We start from the raw sequence: 17744 nt of genomic DNA, 5'->3' as shown, positions 1-17744 counted from the left end.
TTTTTAAATTTTATTTATTTATTTATTTTTTTGACACACCTTGGTTCCTCCTTTATTTGACAGTTCCTTTAGGATAATTCCTCCCTTTGCTGATTTGCTTCTTTATTTTTTATCTCTTCCTCATGGAATATTTTGCTGAGAATGTTCTGTAATGCTGGCTTTCTTTTTGTAAATTCTTTTAGCTTTTGTTTATCATGGAAGGATTTTATTTCATCATCAAATTTGAAGGTAAGTTTTGCTGCGTATAAGATTCTTGGTTGGCATCCATTTTCTTTCAGAGCTTGAAAAATGTTGTTCCAGGCCCTTCTAGCTTTTAGGGTCTGGATTGAAAATCTGCTAATATCTGTATTGGTTTCCCCCTGAAAGTAATTTGGTTCTTTTCTCTCACAGCCTTTAAAATTCTGTCTTTATTTTGTATGTTCGGTATTTTCATAATAATGTGCCTTGGTGTGGGTCTGTTGTAATTTTGTGTATTTGGAGTCCTATAAGCCTCTTGAACTTGATTTTCCATTTCATTCTCCAGATTTGGGAAATTTTCTGATATTATTTCATTGAATAGATTGTTCATTCCTTTGGTTTGTTTCTCTAAGCCTTCCTCAATCCCAATAATTCTTAAATTTGGCCTTTTCATGATATCCCATAGTTCTTGGAGATTCTGTTCATGATTTCTTACCATCTTTTCTGTTTGTTCAACTTTGTATTCGAGGTTAAATATTTTGTCTTCAATATCTGAGGTTCTGTCTTCCAGGTGTTCTATCCTATTGGTTGTGCTTTCTATGGAGTTCTTAATTTGGTTTATTGTTTCCTTCATTTCAAGGATTTCTGTTTGGTTTTTTTTTTCAATATCTCTAACTCTTTATTGAAATGGTCTTTTGCTTCCTGTATTTGCTCTTTTAACTGTTGATTGGTGTGATCATTCAATGCCTGCATTTGCTCTTTCATCTCATCATTGAATGCCTGCATTTGCTCTTTCATCTCATTGTTTGCTTCCCTGATCATTTTAATTATGTACATTCTGAATTCCCTTTCTGACATTTCTTCTGACATGCTGTCGTTGGATTTTATTGATGTAACATCTAAATTTGGGGCATTTTCTTCCCTTGTTTTCTCATATTGTTCAGGAATCAGTGGACCATTAAGATATTGTAGATTTCCTCTATTGACTTATAATGTCCCTGAAGATTGCTAGTATATCCCCTCTTATCCTTCGGTAGCCTGAAGTCTTGGAGGAAGTTGATAATGCGGTGCTCCCCAAGGAAGCTGCCTCTCTAGGGGTGGTGACCCTCAGGTGGTGTATATTCCCTGCTAGTGGGCAGAGGTGCCTCCACTTGTTGACCAATGGTCATCCAAAGGGGAACTAGGCTGCGGGCTGAGGCAAGGCCTGTTTTTGCCTGTGTCTCTGGTTTTACCGTCCTTGTGGGAAAACCTCACCCAGCATGGAAGACTCACCCGGTGGGGAGGTCTCACTGGTCAGTTCCCCTCCTAGAGCTTCCCCTCAATCTACAACTACTGCCTGGGCTGGGCTGCCTTCCTCTGCAACATGGACCTACCTCCTGGGCCTGGACCTACCTCCTGGGCCTGGGAGCCTCACCCTTCGCAGACGAGTCTCCTTAGGCTGCCTCTCCTCATTGAATCTGCCCGCAGTCCTGGAAACTTCGCTCTGCCCTAAGCGTGTCTCTGTGCGGCTCTTCCGCCAAGAAGCCGCCTAGGTCCTGGTACCCTGCTCTGCACCTAATCACCTGGCTATGCGGCCCCTCCTCTGAGCAGCCACCTGGAGCCCTGTACAGTCGCTCCGAGTCCCAGCGACTCGCCACACGCCTGTTCCTCCGGACAGCTGCCCAGTGTTCCGAGGGGATTACTAGGAGTCTAAGCAACTCACTTTGCGACTCCTTCTCCTGCCAACCCCCCGTAGCCCTAGGCAGTCACTCCGAGTCCAAGTGACCCGCCCCGTTCCTCCTCCTCCTCGGGGTAGCCCCCTAGGTGTTCAGGAGCGGTTGCTCCAAGACCAAGCGACCCACCACGCTCCTCCTCCGAGCATGCCACCGGTGTTCAGGAGTGGTCGCTTTGAGTCCATACAACTCACCACTCGCCTCCTCCTCTGAGCAGCCACCCAGAGCTCTGATGCAGTCACTCCTAGTCCAAGCGACCCGCCACGCTCCTCCTCTTCCTCCAGGCAGCCCCCTGGTGTTCAGGAGCGGTCGCTCTGAGTCTAAACAGCTTGCCTCGTAGCTCCTCCTCTAGGCAGCTGCCTGGAGCCCCAGTGGTTGCTCCGAGTCCAGGCGCTGTGCTGAGCAGCCACCTCTACGATGATCCCAGTTTCCTGAATTCACTGCTCCAGCGGGGGGAGGGACGTCTAGCTGGATAACTCTACTTCACAAAGTTCCCTGCCTTCTGGGTCTACTGCCCCATCCAGGACACCTCCCCAATGGGAGAAACTCACCCAGCGGCTTTGAGTTTGTCCCAAGTCTCTCACTATCTCCTCTTTTGTATCCTGAGTCCTGGAGCAACATGAAATGCAACCACCCTCTAGTCTGCCATCTTGAAACCTCCATATTTGCAGAATTTTAAAACAGAATTGTGTGGATGAATTTTCTTTTGACATTGTTCTTAAAAATAACTTCCCCAATACATAATAGTAAATGGTACTTTTATCATCTTTGTATCTTTAATTCATCTATTAATATGCAATATATTTTGACATATTATGTAAAATTGTGAATTGACCCTACTAAAGTATTTTCTAAAAATGAAAAATATTTATTAAAAAAGAGATTTTTTTTCCAATTTATTTCCGTGTGTGTTTGTGTGTATAGGGATTGAACCCTGGGCTTCATGCATGCTAGTAGGCAAGTTATGTTCCCAGCCTGAAACTTTCCCTGCTTTATCCTGCATGTTCATCATATAATTATGAGAGGCATCATTCTCACACTTTACCATTACTTTAGCATTAGTTTTTTGTTTTTTTGTTTGTTTTCTGTGGTGCTGGGGACTGAACCCAGGGTTTTGTGCATCCTAGGCAAACACTCTACCAACTGAGGTACATCCCCACCCCTAGAATTAGTATTTCTAAAAATATTTTTCTTCTGCTCTTTGGCATCCCTAATACATTGTCTGGAATATTATAGCTTTATAATAAATACTGTTTGATATGACGAACATTTCTCAAAACCCTATTTATTCATTTCACAAGAACTCTAGGACAATTTCAGGAAATTTAAACAAAATTATCATGAGATTTTCCTTGGAAATTGCATTAAATTTATAATTTTATTTTTTTAAGGAGAAATAGAGCTTTTTACTATATGGAATATTTCTGTGTCGGAAGATATTTCTCTACTGATTCAAGGTTTCTCTTAGGTAGTTTTATAATTTTGATGGCTTATTCCTGTAGGATTCACATATTTCTTTTTATGTGTATCCCTAAATGTTTTCCTTATGCTATTTAACTGATATTGTTGTACAAAAAAAAAAAAAAAAAAAAAACCTATTGGATTTTCTATAATCATTTTGCAACTGGTATCCTTTCTGAACTGCTACTAATACTTTTGTTTGTTATTTTTATCTGGGGTCATAATAAATAATTATAATTTTTCCTACTTTTATCAATATGTGTATTATTTGTGTCTATATCAGGTGATTGTTTTAGTTAGCATTACTGGAATGATTATTCAAAATAGTAACAGAAGGAAGTCTTGGCTAGATTTTCTTATCAAGGAAGAAACTTCTACACATTTATGAGAACCTAGTTTTCTTCCCCTTCTTGGTATACAACTAGCTGATATTTTCTACCTTTCTTTGCTAAAAGGTAGGGCCTTATGTTTAGAAGGAATGTAGTAGAAATTATTCATATCATTTCAAAGTCTGTTCTTTAAAATCTTCCCACGGGATATCCCTTACTCTTTCTCTCTTCCCAACTGAGGCTTGAGACCAAATGTTCCAATTCCAGTGAATTTGAGGCCAAAAAAAGGAGCTGTCTGATTATTGAGTCTGCACTTAGTGGAGATTTTCAGACCCAAACTACTGGGCTGAGAACACTCATAGGGAATTGTTGTATGGTAACTTTTACTGGGTGAGCCACAAAACTTGAAAGACTGCTTGTGACAGCATTTATCATATCCTGATTATCACACTTATTTTGGTGGTAATGACACTAATTCAAACCCTATAAACATAGATGTAACAGTTTGTTTGAAATAGGATTTTCTTAACCACATTTTAATTCTTACTGCATTAGTAACTTTTCTAAAATCAATTTGAAGATTTATTTAAAATATCAAGATTACCATATAATATCTCTCGTGTATTTTATTTTGTGATGAACTATATCCAAATATTTCCCAATGTTCAATCACTTTGGGACCTTAAAATAAAACTTCCCTGACCATTCTGAACAATTATTTTAATGTATTGCCTAATTCAATTTGCTAAATTTCATTTTGAAATTGAAGTCTCAAATTATCATTTTGACCTATTGTGTTTTCTTTGACAATTTAAATACAGTTTTTTCAAAACATTGCATTTTCTACTTACAGTACAGTGCTTATAAAGTGCAATGTTATTTTCTTTCCCTGTGTACATGTTCCATATTCAAGTATTGAGAATGCCCAGTAATTTACTATAGCAGTAACTTTAAAACTGCCACAGAATTTGCTACAAATTTGGCCCCTTCCATATTTTACTGTGTGGAACAATGTCACATTTGTGCTTGGGCTGGCTTAATCAACCTCTTCAATGGTGGACCCAGAGGGAGGAGCTACCCCACCAGGAATCCCCCAGGCATTCCTTCTGACATGCCTCCTGCATTCTGGTACAGCTTGGTAATGTGGGGGTTGCAGACCTTCTCCAGCTCTTTTGGCTGATGTTCAAATTCTTCTTTCTCTGCAGTCTGATTCTTATCCAGCCAGTTGATTTCATTTCAAGAATCTTCTGTTTGTCCTCATCATTTATCTTATCTTGAAGTTTCTCTTCTCCAACAGTTGTTTTCATGTTGAATGCTTAGGACTCCAGTAAATTCTTGGATAACACTTTGTCCCTCTGCTTTTCATCTTCAGCTCTGTACTTTTCAGTTTTCTGGAGAATGTGCTCAATATCCTCCTTGCTCAAATGAACTTTGTCGTTAGTGATGGTAACCTTGTTCTCTTTTCCTGTATTCTTGTCTACAGCAGAGACATTGAGGTTCTCGTTGGCATCAGTATCAAAAGTGGCTTCAATCTGAAGAACACCACGAGGTACAGGAGGTATGCCTCTGAGTTCAAACCTGCCAAGCAGGTTGTTATCCTAGGCTATGGCATGCTCACCTTCATATATCTGAATGAGCACACCAGGCTGGTTGTCAGGGTAGGTCATGAAGGTCAGTGTCTGCTTGGTAGGAATGGTGGTATTGCACCTGATGAGGACAGTCATGACTCCACCAGCAGTTCCAATACCAAGGGAAAGAGGAGTGACATCCAAAAGTTCAATATTTTTCAGACTTATCTCCAGATAAAATGGATGCCTGGACATTGAAGGAGTCCTGAAGAAGCTTCTGAATCTTGGAGATATGAGTAGAACCACCCACCAGTACAATATCATGGATCTGTCACTTGTCTAGTTTGGCATCTCAATGAGCTTTTTGTACAGGATGGAGGGTGCCATGGAACAGGTCAACATTCAACTCTTCAAATAGAGCATGAGTAATAGAGGTATAGAAGTTGATTCCTTTATAGAGAATCAATCTCAATACTGGCCTGAGTCCTGGAAAAGAGGGTATGCTTATCTCTTTCACATGCAATACCAAGATGTCCGACAGCTCTTTTGCTCTCATTGACATCCTTTTTATGCTTGCGCTTGAACTCAGTGATAAAATGATTAACCATATGGTTATCAGGGTCTTCTCCACCTAAGTGGGCATCTCCAACTGTGGATTTGATCTTGAAGATTCCATCCTCAGTAGTGCTACATCCTACATCAAAAATCAGTACATTTCTTTCAGCTCCAACCTTTTTGTCTAAACCATAAGCAATAGCAGTGGCAGTTGGCTCATTGATTATCCTAAGTACATTGAGACTGGCAATGGTTCCAGGATCTTTGGTTGCCTGACACTGAGTCATTGAAATAAGTTGGCACTGTGACCACAGCAATGGTAACAGTCTTCCCAAAGTAGGCCTCTGCAATTTCCTTTATCTTTGTCAAGACCATAAAAGACACCTCCTCTGGATAGAAACTTTATGTCTCTCCCTTCTATTCTACATGGACTTTGGGCTTGACTGCATCATTCACCATTCTAAAGGACCAGTGCTTCATATCAGACTAGACAACAGCATCATCAAATCTCTGTTCTATCAGACATTGGGCATCAAAAACTGTGTTGGTGGGTTCATTGCAACCTGATTCTTTGCAGCATGGCTGATGAATTGGTGAGTCGGTGAAGGCAACATAGCTTGGGATAATTTGGTTCCCCTCATCTTTGACAATTATCTCCACTTTTCCATGCTGAAAGATACCCACCCAAGAGAGGTGATGCCAAGATCAATGCCAACTGCAAGGTCCCTTAGACATGGTTCCGTATATGTAGGCCATAATCTACTTGCAAAGAAACAATGCAAATCTCAAAAGCTGCCACTGCGTTCAATGAGCTGACCTATTGTTTTAAATATTTCTACTTTTCCTTGCTTTTCTTTCTTCTCAATATATTTAAAGGTGTTTTTATAATATTTTCTCAGGGTTATGTTTGCTTTATATACTTCTTCAGAAAATCACATTTTTCCCTATTATTTTCTCCTAAATTACCCTATCTGTGGATAATTTTAAATAGAATGTGAAAGTCTGAAAGAATTCTAATCAAAATCATACTGACTCAGGGTACTTTTCTAGGGACAGAGTAGGAATTTGGGGTAATAATCTGTTTTTCCCAAAACACTTTATTATTCAAACATTCTACTTCTTGTGCCAGCTTTAGACATTTGTGATTCCTCTGAAAATTATCTATTTTGTGATTAGAATATTTATTCATAAATTCTATTGCTTTCTCACTTTTTCTTTAAATTTTGAATTTATGACCAGAAATCAAAACAGTTCCATTACTGGTTCTTAGTGATATAATCAAAATTTTTAAAAGCAGGAATTTTAAACTAAATTATGTTTAGGCTTATTTTCCCCAAAGAAAATAATCACGAATGATATTTATTTGGACATTCTTCATAATAAGCTGATTCCTGCTGTTCTTTTCTCAATAATAAACAGAACTTGAAAATTTTCCTAATGATTGCTGAAGCAGAAAATTATTAGCTTACATGTCACACAAATATGAGAGAATTGGTGTCAACACAGCAGTAGGAAATCTTAAAACCAAGTGCTTACCATCTGAGGAGATGCTCAATAATTTTTTTTAAAGAAATCAATGAATGGAGGACAAAATTATTATTGCTTATACTCTCTTCAATATGTTTCCATTGACTGTTTGAAAATTGAAAAAGAAAGTGGTTCTGGTTTGATAAATTTCAAATCATATTAACAAATAACCAAACATGATTCTTTGTAGAATATTCAGGTTCTACGAATAGATCAGTTCAGCTCTTTTTTTCTGTCTCAAACCTAGGATTTGCTAAGCAACAATTTTCTCAAATTTTTCCAATTATTAAACATCATCTATGTATGTTCATTGATAATATTCTATTTTAAGTATAACTTTTTAATATCTACACCCTAATAAAAATATAGTATCATAAAATGTTGGGAATAGGCCAGTGACCAAAGGGAAAAAGGCTCCTAAATCTTGAAGTTAGTTATTCCTTTGTATCGTTTGGAAAAACAAAACCTTATTTAAACATAGCTTGGAAAATTAAATGATTAGAGATACCAAGGTGAAGACCGAAGCATAAGTCTTCAAAGCTTTGAGTAATACAAGCTTTTCTTTCATACTACTTTGTCATTTAATGTCTGGGAGGTAAGCAGATGGCAAAAATTTTATGTAAGAAATTTTAATATTTGTAGCACAAAGAAACTTCTTGTCTCAGTTTTTCTTGGCAAAGGCATAACTTTGTAATACATCAAGCATATGCAATGATTCTGAGTGGGGTCCCAAAAAAGACAGTAGTTGACTTATCATGTGGCTTTGTGCCAATTGTTCTCATTATTATCCCTCAGTGTAGAAGTGACAAGGTGTGCTGTTTATTGACAGAAGAGAGTGCACCAATACTGATTTTTCTTCCACAAGTTGAAGTAAAGACCAAACTGCCTTGCTGCCATTATGGAGTTGAAACAGTACTCAATAGAACAAGATAAAAGTGTTCTTGATTTCTCCTTCAGAAAGAGAGAGACAGAGAGAGGGGGAATATGTCACAAATATATGCAAGTTAATGTCCAATTTTAATGTTTCAGCAATAGCAAAGTAGCAGCTGGTCCCTATCTTTCAGGAAAAAAAAATTCAACACATTTTTTACAATCAATTTCTTATATTATCTGTCAAAAAGAAAAAGCATTACTTCAGTGGCCACATGCAAGTCTTTGAATGTGTTTTTCAAAAACAGTTTCTGTAGTTTTCTCTTAAGTTTTCCTGTTACATGACAATTTACTAAAAGTGGTAAAAACTTTAGGAAAGGACAACAAATAAGCTTTGGAAATATTGTGCTTTGAAAAGTAATGATGAGACAACCATTGAATCTTTGACTGTGGAGTAGCTAAAAGATACTTCAAATTGTATTTATACTAATCATGAGTAAAAGAAAATTGTCCTGATTCTTTGCCAGTATTCATTGATGGATAAGTACCTCTACAAAGCAGGATTCATTGATTTAACTGAAAATTAAAGTAATACTTAATATGACAATTTTCTTGAGGTTAAAGAGGTATAGAACATTCTAAAAAAATCATTTATTCTACTTTTTAATTTTTTTTTTAATTTCTTCCCTTCTACAAAATTGGAATAAATCCTGCAGAAGCTTTTATTTAAGTCCTTCTACTCAGATGAAGTTACATTTAAAAAAAGAAATCTCCTAAGAGTTGACTGGCTAAAATAAATCTGGGGTCTACACCAATAGCTTGCATTTTGTCTTGTTCTAAGATAACATTTTAACACTTAATTCCACACAGTAATAACAAAACTGCATGCGTTTGGACAATCATTAGTTCTAATATCTGTTTCCTTTTCAAAGATTCTGGTGACACTTCAAAAGCAGTTTTCATTTGGGGCATTTTCTTTTCTGTCAATAGATAGCTTTGAGACTCAAAGCTCCTGCTCCTCTCTTTTTGTTGTTTTGCTCATGTTTCAATCCAAAAATGTAAATAGTCTCGCTAATTTACATTATTATTTTAAATAGACAATTATGACAAATAGTTTTAGATTTACAGAAAAACTGCAAAAATAGAACAAAAATCTCACACATCCTGCACTCAGCTTCCCCTAATGTTGACATCTTACCTAACCACAATATATTAGTCAAAATGAAGAAATTATCATTGTCACATACTATTAACTAAACTACACACCTTATTTGGATTTCACCAATTTCCTCCTATTGTCATTTCTCAATTCCAGCATGTTGCTCAGGATGCCTCACTACATTTATTCACCAAATCTTTTTACACCACTCTGATCTGTGATTGTCTCTTATTTACACGATTCTGAGAAGTTTGAAGAGTACTTGTTAGGCATTTTGTAGAAAGTCTCTGTAGTTGTGTTTGTCTGATACTTCGTCATAATGAAGTGGTATTATGAGTTTGGGACAAAATGCCCCAGGAGTGAAGTGTTCTTCTGATTACATCATATCAAGGAATAGGCACGCACATGACCACAACATGGCCTGTCCTTGGAGATGCTAACCGGGATCAGTTGTTAACATGATGTTCGCCAACTTTCAGTGTTGTCAACTTAACTGTCAACTTAACATACTTTAATCTTTGGAAATGAATTACTAACATACTATAATCTTTGGAAATAAATTACTAATGCCAATTCACACGTAAAAAGAGGACCATTAAGTTCCTCCTTCTGGAAGTGGGAATTATCTAAAGGTAGTATTTGGAATTCTTCTGTAATCTCCTGTCTCAAAACATTTGTTTATTTATTCAATGATATGTTTATAACCTTGTGGAATTGTGGGCATTTATTTTGTTCTTGAGGTCTGATTATCTGGATCTGGTAACATCATTATTTATTTTGCTGCTCAAATTCTCCTAGCTTTGGCCACTGGGAGCTTTTTCAGCTGGGCTTTGAAATGCTTCTATATTTTATGTTGTTTGGGTTGTTTTGGAGTTGTTGAGTTTTTTTTAAAGTCATTCTTACTTTCTGGCAAAACAAATGCTCCAATATAATCTTACATTCTTCCTACTCAATCTTTGATATGTCATTTCCACCAAGAGCCCTAGTTATGTTATTTTAAAGTGTATGTGATTGAAAACTTTTGAAAGCAATTATTTTATTTCAAGCAATTTTAGAGTTACAAAAATTATGAAGATAGTACAGAGTTGACTTAGTTTTGAACATCTTTTTTTCATTTTTTTATTTGTTCTTTTTAGATATACATGACAATAGAATGTATTTTGACATATTGAACAGTCATGGAGTATAACTTATTCTAATTAGGATTGAACATCTTTACCATTATGGTACTTTGCTACAGATAATAACAAATACCAATACATTATTATTAACAAATATGTGTCCTGGATTTGGATTCCCCGAATTTTTACCTAATTACCTTTTTTGTTCCAGGACACCATCTGGGATACTACATTACATTTAACACCCAGTCTTCTTAGGTTCTAGACTATGTAGGCTGTGGCAGTTTCTTAGACTTTAATTTTGATAACCCTGTCATCATTCAATAATGGTCCAATATTTGGCAGAATGTCCTTTATTTAAGATTTGCCACATTATTATTTACTCTCAACCACTTATTATCATTGGTATTGACTTATATCATCTGGTTGAGGTAGTATTTACCAGATTTCTATACTGTGAAGTTATTCTTTTATGTTTCTTTTTATCCCATACTCTCTGGAAGGCAGTCAATACGTACAGGCCAAAGCTAGAAATGGAGAGTAATGTGCCACTCCTTGAAGGCAGAGTATCTACATAAATTATTTGGAATTACTCTACCTGTGAGGTTAGTTTACTATCTACCACTTGTTGATTTATTCAGGAATTTATATCCAAATGGACTAATGAATATTTCTTTTATTTCTTGAGCCAAATACAGATATATTTTATTTTCTTGCTCAAATTATTCTAGCTTTAGACAAGAAGAAAAAAAAAGCACCATGATTTCTCTCTGTTCCAGTGAATAATTGTGAACTCATTCAGTGCATAAAAATAAGTAACCTAAAAAGAATTATCCTCAGTAATAATTAAAGGCTATTGATTGCATCATTCTATAATTCAGACCCTGTAGCAAATACTTGAAACATATTTTCAAACCTAAAACATATTAAAAGTTGTATAGAAGTCAAGTTTACCCATTTCTAGTACTTTATGTATATGTTCAGTTTCACTCAGTTATACAAGACATATATTAAAGGTAGATATCAAAAGGAAAATAATTTAATTAACCATTACAGAATTCTTTCATAAACCCAAACTAACAACTGAGAAATTTTATTTCAAAGTTTTTTGTTAATATTGTCACATTTTTTGGTTTGTTTGTTTTGAAATTAGTAACAAAAATTTTATGTAACTTATGCTGCCATGATTATCTATATTAAACTTAGGAATTTAAAATTTAAATGTAATAGAGATAAAATTAATTTAAGAAGAAGAAAAGAAAGAAAGCTAATAAAATGTAGCAGTTCGCTATCTCAATTTGTGGGACCACCTCTCTCAGTAAAGAATTTTCTTAGGTTATGTCCTACATATCCTTTGAATGTCTTGCTAGACTTTCACTTGGATAAAATTATGTGGCATAGATACATTCTTTTGATAAAACAAGGATGTTTTTGTGTGGTTCCAATATACACTAATTTTCCAGAGATGTAACTACACATAAAACGAGGGAAGTTTTTGGTGAGAAATTAACAAAGTTGTTTGCCTCTTTATGATGTTTTTGTGTGAATTGATTTCTTTTTAATCATTTATATTGTTGATTAGTATCCCATACCACTTAGTTTTTAACTTGAATGATTAATAATTAAAAATTAATATGATATTCAAATAGCAAGGAGAAATAAATGGGAATAATTTATAATACAACTATTATTTTTTTCTAAATATTCAGAATTGACAATACTGGAAGATAAAATGAAGTAATCATATAATTGTCAAAAATATTTGTAAGAAAATAGTTGGAATAAGGAGAATAAAGATGATCAGAAAAAAAAGAAAGTGTTAAGACAAATAATTACAAACCAGAGTAAATTTTACATATGAGAGAATGATGTAAATAATTGAAGATTTTTGTTCTGAGAAAGAGTACTAATTGTTAAAGGGAAGAAATAAGGAAGTACAAAATTCTTGTGAATAAACTTATTGTCAAATTTAAGCATCAAACTGACTTCTGATGTTATGAGACAGACTTTTGATAGTTACAATAGCAAATATTTTTTTCTGTCTAAAATCACAACATAGGGGTTTATCAAGATGGTGGACTAGAGGGTGACTGCATTCCATGTTGCTCCAGGACTCAAGATTCAAGAAGAGGAGGTATGGAGAAACTTGGGACCAGTTCAGAGCCACTGGGTGAGTCTTCCCCACTGGGCGAGGCTCTCCAGCCCGGGCAGTAGTTCCGGACCACAGGGAACGTCACAGAGGAGAGCTGTCCAGCTGGGCAAGGCTTTCCCACCAGGGTGGTAGAACCAGAGACCCAGGTCCAGACCAGCTGTGCCCCAGCCCACAGTCTAGTGCCCCTTTGACAGACCATTGGTCAACATGTGCAGGTGCCTCTGCCCACTAGCAGGGAATATACCCCACCTGGATGCCACCACCCCTAGAGGGGCAGCTTCCTTTGTGGATCACTGCCTTATCAAGTTCTTCCAAAACTTCAGGCTACTGAAGGCTAGGAGGTGAGCTATTGGGAATCTACAGGGACACTATAAGTCAGTAGAGGGAAACCTGCAATATCTCAGGGTTTAATTACTAGAGGGGAAGATACCTGAGCAATATGAGAAAACAAGGGAAGAAAATGCCCCAAACAAACCTGAATGCTACATCAATAAAATCCAATGACAGCATGGTGGAAGAAATGTCAGAAAGGGAGTTCAGAATGTACATAACTAAAATGATCAGAGAAGCAAATGATGAGATGAGAGAGCAAATGCAGGCATTGAATGATTGCACCAATCAACAGTTAAAAGAGCAAAGGCAGCAAGTAAAAGATCATTTCAATAAAGAGTTAGAGATTCTGAAAAAAAAAATAAACAAATAAATCCTTGAAATGAAGGAAACAATAAACCAAATTAAAAACTCCATAGAAAGTATAACCAATAGGATAGAACACCTGAAAAATAGAACCTCAGACATTGAAGACAAAATATTTAATCTTGAAAACCAAGTTTACCCAAACAGAGAAGATGGTAAGAAATCATGAACAGAATCTACAAGAATTATGGGATGTCATGAAAAGACCAAATTTAAGAATTATTGGGATGGAGGAAGGCACAGAGAAACAAACCAAAGTAATGAATAATCTATTCAATGAAATAATTTCAGAAAACTTCCCAAATCTGAAGAATGAAATAGAAAATCAAGTACAAGAGGCTGATAGGGCTCCAAGTATACAAAATCACAACAGACCCACACCAAGGCACATTATAATGAAAATACCTAACATACGAAATAAAGATAGAATTTTAAAGACTGCTAGAGAAAAAAATCAAATTACATTCAGGGGGAAACCAGTATGGATATCAGCAGATTTTTCAACCCAGATCCTAAAAACTAGAAGGGCTGGGAACAACATTTTTCAAACTTTGAAAGAAAATGAATGCCAACCAAGAATCTTATACCCAGCAAAACTTACCTTCAGATTTGATGATGAAATAAAATCACAACATACGTCAAGACCATATTCACCATATTCAGTCTCTCATTCCTAAAAGAAACCTAAAAACTATCATCAGTATTTGATAGGAAACAGACATTAGATCATTTAGTCAACTTTCCACTCCTATAACTGTGATAATCAACTTAATAAAAGAAACCATTTATTCTGGCTCACAGTTTTTGCAGATTTCAGTCTATGATTTGCCATGGCTTGTAGATCTCTGGTGGGGGGCACAGTAAAACTGCTCACTTCATCCTGGAAAGCAAAACATAGAGGAGAAAGGAACCAGTGTCCCCATATCCCAAAAAAGGACAGGCCTCCAGTAACCAGAAGACCTTCTACCAGGCCCTACCTCTTTAAATGTGTATCATTTCCCAATAGTACCACGGACTGGGGAAAAAACCTTTAGCACATGCACCTTTAAGTGACCCTTATACAAACCACAGTAGGCCAGAACCAAGGTAAAATGATATAAGAGTCTACTCAGTGATGCTGCAAACCCTCTGGAAACAACATCAGAGAAAAATGAAAAAAAAAAAAAAGATAATACAGGAATAAATGTTTTACGTAAGAAAATTTAACAAAATAGGTTACTTACCATTATGCTACAGTACATGAAAAATATTCAATTGGCAGAAATATGAAATATTTCATTTATTAACTCCATTAATGAAATTTCATGAAATCCCTACATTTCATTTGTCTCTGATATTTTAATATTTCATTCACATAAAGGAATGGATCTTAAGGCACACTCTTGTATGTACTTGTCAGATTTGTTACTGTTTCAGTAGTTATACTGTGCAGAGATATGTTTGAGTAGGCCTAGGATGGCGGCTGGCGTTGAGCCAAGAGGTGGCGCATAATAGTGTTAACACGGCGTGATCTACTTTTGCCTGATTAGTTAATGTCTCCTCTGCGCTAGTGGTCAACAGATGTTCCTCATTCTTAATTGGTACTGTGGCACGCATGCTCCAACCATGCTACTTAATCCTATATAAGATACACACCTATAGGAAGTACCTCTGATAAGCAGCACCTCTGAGAGATCACAGAACGCAGGTTGCAGATGGCAGAATGCGGGACTAAGGTTGCAGAATGAAGATCGAGAAAGCGGGGTTCCCAGGTCGCAGATTGCAGATCGCAGAATGAAGATCATAGGTCGCAGATCGCAGATGGCAGAACTCGGGACTAAGCACACACCTCTAGCATGCACCTTTAGGATGCAGGATGCAGGACGCACCTCTAAGAAGAAGCAGCTGAACTTTAAGAAGTAGTAGACCTTTGATAAGCATAGCCTCTCTGAAAGAGTAGTACCTCCAAAATTAAGCAAAGTTTCTCTTCCTCTAAGCAAAGTCTTTCTTCCTTTCAAAGCATCTCTTCCTCTAAAACTAAAAGTAAGCAAAGCCTCTTTTCCTCTATAAACTAGCGAACAAGCAAACAAGCAAGGAAGTAGCCCAGATAAAGATAATAGAAGTAGCTCAGTTCCAGTACACCTCTGATAAATTACTGCAGGATTGTTGCTGCAGGCGGCAACAATACTACTTCTGTGAAAGACTTTTCCTACACAAAACTTCCCTCGAAATTTAAAATGCTATGAGAATTACCTTCTTTCTCAAAGTAAATGGAAACCTCCACTATATTACTAAATGTTGAGTAAATCAACTTTGCTCTCACGATTTTTAGCTTAGTTAACCATTTCTGTAAAAGTTGGCTAATATGTATCATTTCTACTTCAAATTAATGTATCAATTTTCAGCTGGGCACAGAGGCCCACATCTGTAATTCCAGTGGCTAAGGAGGCTGAAACGAGAGGATAAACTGGAGGATGGAGAGTTCAAAACCAGCTTCAATAAAATCGAGATGCTAAGCAACTCAGTGAGACCCAGTCTCTAAATACAATACAAAATAGGCAGGGGCTCAGTGGTCGAGTGACCCAGAGTTCAATCTCTGGTACCAAAAAAAAAAAAAAAAAAAAAAATCTATTTCCTACCTTAAGTTCAAATGGACATTTTTAGGTCCACACATCATATCTTTTGAAGAGTCTCCAAATGAGAACAAATCATTTACTAACCCAATACTTATAAACTTATATAGCGGCCTACCAAAATAAACAATTGAAAATTGTAGGTCAGCAAGGAAAGTTTTAAAGAAAGTTAAATTTATTGATAAACTGATGATAATGTTATTCACTAGAAGGAAATCTGCATATCATTATAAATTTAGAAGAAACTGAGCTTTACAAATACATAAAAACCTCTGTTATACCATTTCACAGTTTAATTATGATGTTTAATTTTTATTGGCTAAAAATCTGTATAATATCAAATATTGAACAAAGCATTATAAAAGGGGTTTTGCATTTCCTTCCTTTTTTGTATTAGTGATCTGTCCAACAACTATAATATTATAGTTTATTAGTGTGTATATATAGAGTTCACTATAATTTGTTATTATCTGTGCTATTCCATAATTGTTAACTAGAACTTTATTCTACTAATGAGATTTTTTTGGGATATTCTGGTCATTGTGTTTACAATTTTCAAGCTTTTTCTTAAAATCCTAGTCGTGTAATATATTTTTGTTAGCTTTAAAATGGTGTTTCTTTGCAGAATGTTTATTTAATCTCAACAACTTTCTCTGTTTCATCAGAAACAAAACGTATTGGTAGAATAGGCACAATGTGAACTATCCGTTTGTGGGCTGTTTTAAAATCTGCTCAAAAATGTTTAGTTGGATGTTTTCATTACTCACATTTTTATATCATCTGATGCTTGAAAGTAATAGCTTAAGACATATTTTAACACCCATACACCAATTTCTTCTAGTTTCTTTTGTTATCGCTTTTGTTTTGTTTTATCTCTAAGAAACGAGGTCACACATAGTGCTAAGGTTATTGAACCAGGCTTCAAAGACTAATTAATGTGTAGATGGGATCCTTGTAACTATAAAGAAATTATTGTCATACCCAGAAGGAAGAATGAACACGTTTTGCTTAGAAAAAGAGTTTGAGATTTCACTGTTATCTAGCATCCCTCTCACCGTTGGCCAAGATCTTCACTCCCCAACTCTCATGGTTATGAGACTAAAAACTTTCCCCAAACCCCAAACTCTAACCTATTTCAAAAAGGTCCTCTAGAAGATGCCAGCTTTCTCGTGATTTTAGAGCGGATGGGGGTCGGGTGGGTGGGTGGTTGGGAACACAAAGGACAAAGGGTTTTATATACTGTTCTTTATTCACCTGACACTGGGCTGTCATTTGATCACCTTTACCCCAGTTTCTGTTCTACTAAACGACATAGGCTTTCTCCTATCATTCTCTCAGCATCTCACTTATTATGCAACACATAGCACACTTTTAATTGGATGACTAAATGGTTTCTTTGCAGACTAAATCCTTAAGGCTATTGAAATTTCCCTTCCCAAGTCTATTGTGTAGACATGTGCCTAAATGACTGCACCAGTAGAGAGAAGGGATCACTTCTTTTTTTCTTTCTTTTTCCTTTTCCTTTTTTTTTTTTTTTTTTGGTCCTGGGGGTTGAAGCCAGCGGTGATTTCCCAGTAAACCACATCCCCAGCCCTTTCTACTTTTTATTTTGTGGTGGGGTTTTGCTAAATTGCTTAGGACCTTCCTGAATTGCTGAGGCTGGCCTGGAACTTGTGATCCTCCTGCTTCAACCTCCTGATGCTGGAATTAGATGTGTGTGCCACCATGCCAGCTATGATCGTTTCTTTTACCTGCTACTTTATATGTTTATTTGAATTTTAAGAAACTAACCATCCTTTACAGCC

At 36.3% G+C, this 17744-nt stretch overlaps 1 pseudogene; it reads right to left on the bottom strand.

Moving 5' to 3' along the window:
* Positions 1-4715: 4715 nt before the first annotated feature.
* Positions 4716-6480, bottom strand: LOC124958866 (heat shock cognate 71 kDa protein-like; annotated as a pseudogene).
* Between the last annotated feature and the right edge of the window lie 11264 nt (positions 6481-17744).

This window comes from Sciurus carolinensis, chromosome 1, assembly GCF_902686445.1.
Source record: "Sciurus carolinensis chromosome 1, mSciCar1.2, whole genome shotgun sequence".
NCBI classification, from domain to species: Eukaryota; Metazoa; Chordata; class Mammalia; order Rodentia; family Sciuridae; genus Sciurus; species Sciurus carolinensis.
The sequence above is the reverse complement of the archived record's forward strand: the minus strand, read 5'-3'. Positions and strand labels throughout refer to the sequence as shown.